The sequence below is a fragment of the Capsella rubella genome, unplaced genomic scaffold (genome assembly GCF_000375325.1).
Source record: "Capsella rubella cultivar Monte Gargano unplaced genomic scaffold, Caprub1_0 scaffold_6, whole genome shotgun sequence".
Lineage (NCBI taxonomy): Eukaryota > Viridiplantae > Streptophyta > Magnoliopsida > Brassicales > Brassicaceae > Capsella > Capsella rubella.
The window spans coordinates 15,372,744-15,375,696 of NW_006238918.1; the positions used below are offsets into that span (position 1 = coordinate 15,372,744).

The following is a 2,953-nucleotide window of genomic DNA, read 5'->3' on the forward strand; positions in this document are numbered from 1 at the left end:
ACAAGGCTATAGCCATGTCGTTCTTCTCACCATCATCTGTTGGTGTTTCAATAATATCCCAGACCTTATGTACTCGAAGAAGAATTCTCATTCTTATAGCCCACACAGTGTAATTCGATGAAGACAACATAGGACACTTGATTGATGAAGAGCTACCTTCTTTCTTTGTTTGAGCAGCCGATGCATCAACAATATCCCCCATAATGTCTCAAGAATCGTTTGTATAAGCTCTGATACCAAATATAGAAACTGAATGTTTGTTTGTAAGAACTCAAGATTGTAAAAACCCTTTATTAGCTTAAGAAAACTTTCTCAAAAACTTAAGCTCTCAATCTCTTTCTCCAAACTCACACCTTATGTCATTACTCGACATCTCTATTTATAATAACACCAATCCTAATCCTATAAGGAAACACTTATGTCTAGATAACTCCTAAAACATATAATCCTTATCTCTTTAACCATAACTCGGTTTAGGAATAGGATAACTTGTTACTCAAGTTGACTTCAAACTTAAACCAACACTTTTTTTTGTGGTAAGGTAGATGGAGATGTTCGGATTGGACGAATTTAGTTTTAACACCATTAGACATATAATTGGTTCACTTTATCATTGTTTTTGTTTTTTTCGTACCACTTTTATCACTGTCCTTCTGTAGTTAGACTATGGTAAAAATTGGACAATTATAAAATCGATTGTTTTCATATCATAAAGTGAATATAGACGTTGAGGATCAATCTTCCCAAATTAAAAATCATAACTATAGCCATTTTTCAAGAATAATGTATATATTGATATAAATTAAAGACTTCATACAATTCACCTAACTCATGTATATATTTACATGAAAGTCTTTCTATATTGGATGTGATATTGTAAAAATATTATAGTTCCTGACAAGAATGTTAAAATAAAGGAATTATGATTATGTTGTAGTTTTTTTTTTGTATTAGTTCTGTGGTTGCATATATAATAGTTACCCGATGGCTTGATTTAAAATATCTGACCCCATTTAGTTTCGAGTGTATTGTAAGAATAGGCATTATTTGGGATCTAACTTCGGATTTAGGCATCGTTACAACTATAGCAAAAATAAAAAGCAAAATCGAACTGTGCATGACAATTTTAACCTTGGAATATGTTGATGACATCAGACAAATTAAGCATGGCTAACCAATTGATTATAACAATTTTGTATTTCATAGGAAACTACGTACAGTAAAACCTCTATAAATTAATACTCTATAAATTAATAAACACTATAAATTAATAAATTTTGCTAGTCCCAAGTCGGGCCGGTGTAAAATTTGACAAAATTCGATAAGATAATAAGATAATACTTTTTTTGAAATTCCTATGTAAAATATAGTCCCAATAATATCATAAATTAATAATCACTATACATACATATATATATATATATATATATATAAGTAGATATATTAATATATGTTTTATTTTATTTCTGTAAAAATAAATTTTCTCCGAGAGTTCACCTCAATAAAAAAATTTATGTTAGTATATTTTAAGTAATAATTTTGTAAAATATTCCATCACAAGTCATAAAAATAATCGAATTTTCTTTATGTTTTCAATTTTAAAATATGCATAATATTCATTATATATAATGTTAAAATATAACAATTGAGGTTATTAATCATATTTATACATTTGAATTTATGACTATCATTTGTATAAGTGAACTTATCTATAATATTTGTAGTTTATAATCAAATTTCTTGTTTCAAAATGTAAAATTCATTTTTAAACTATAATTTATAATATCTATTAGAGTAGTCTTATTTTGTAAAATTGTGTCAATGCATATTTTTTTTTTAAATACCAATATAAATTAATAATTATTAATTGACACTATAAAATAATAAATATTAATTTATGGATAAATTAATATCCCTATAAATTAATAAAATACCATAGTCCCAACATTATTAATTTATAGAGGTTTTACTGTATTTGCTTGATTCACAAATCACAATCTATTAATTGGTAATATTGTGTCCACAAGATAGTTTAAATATATTTTCTTTCGACCACTAAATCACTAATAATGAAAATTCCTTAAAAACTATATCCACGAAACTAGCTTTATTTTCTTATCGTATATAAAAATTTAATCATGAATTTTTTTTATCCACTATGAATCAATTACAAGTGAGATCATCGATTTTATCAGAACAACTACTCAGTTTTTGGATTGGAATCCAGATCCATAAGCTTCGTTGAGATATAAAGTGAGAAGCTTTCCATTCTTCTTGATTTGTCCACATCTATATATCTCCCCATAACAATCAGCTGGAACAAAGGAGATAATAAGAGAATGAAGCAGAGGAAGGAAGTAAATACCCCTATGTCAATGTGAGATTAATGTATTGTCATACCTTTAAAATGTGATGAAGACTGAAGCGAACTCAACATTTGTTTCACCTACACAAATTCAGATTAGCAATATAGTAAGAGTATCGGAAACTAGAACATCATTATAATTCTTGCTATAACTTATAAGGCAAGTGGGATGAATGAACCTGTGGGAAACCAATTTCACCACGCGGTGGTGTTAAAAACTATACCCTAAAGCCACAATAGAAGACTAAACCCAAGGGAAATTAATATAAAGATGGGTAGTGTTCAAAGTTCAAACCTATAACCTAAAGGCAAGTTCGATGAATGAACCCAAGGCAGACAAATTTCACAACGTGGTGGTGTTCAAAACTATACCCTAAAGCCAAGATAGATCACTAAACCCAAGGGAAACCAACTTAACTTTGCCGTGGTAATCAAAGCTATATCCCAAATACAAGGCATATGAATAAACTCGCAGTGGTAACATACAAACTGCCAAATATCATTCTTTACCTTGAGATGAAGAGTTACAAGGTCAGAGCAGATCATAGCACAAAATTGGCTTATATACCTTCAATTGGAACCTCCACT

The 2,953-nt window shown here is 28.8% G+C and overlaps 1 long non-coding RNA gene across 2 annotated transcripts; it reads right to left on the reverse strand.

Annotated features, from left to right (window-relative positions):
* Nucleotides 1–2,090: 2,090 nt before the first annotated feature.
* On the reverse strand, nucleotides 2,091–2,953 carry LOC17881682. Of its 2 annotated transcripts, XR_002833328.1 has the most exons (3): nucleotides 2,876–2,953; nucleotides 2,401–2,446; nucleotides 2,091–2,314 (listed from the first exon to the last, which is right to left on the reverse strand). It is a non-coding gene; the product is annotated as an uncharacterized LOC17881682 (long non-coding RNA). The 2 variants fall into 2 exon arrangements; XR_002833327.1 differs by having other exon boundaries at nucleotides 2,401–2,947.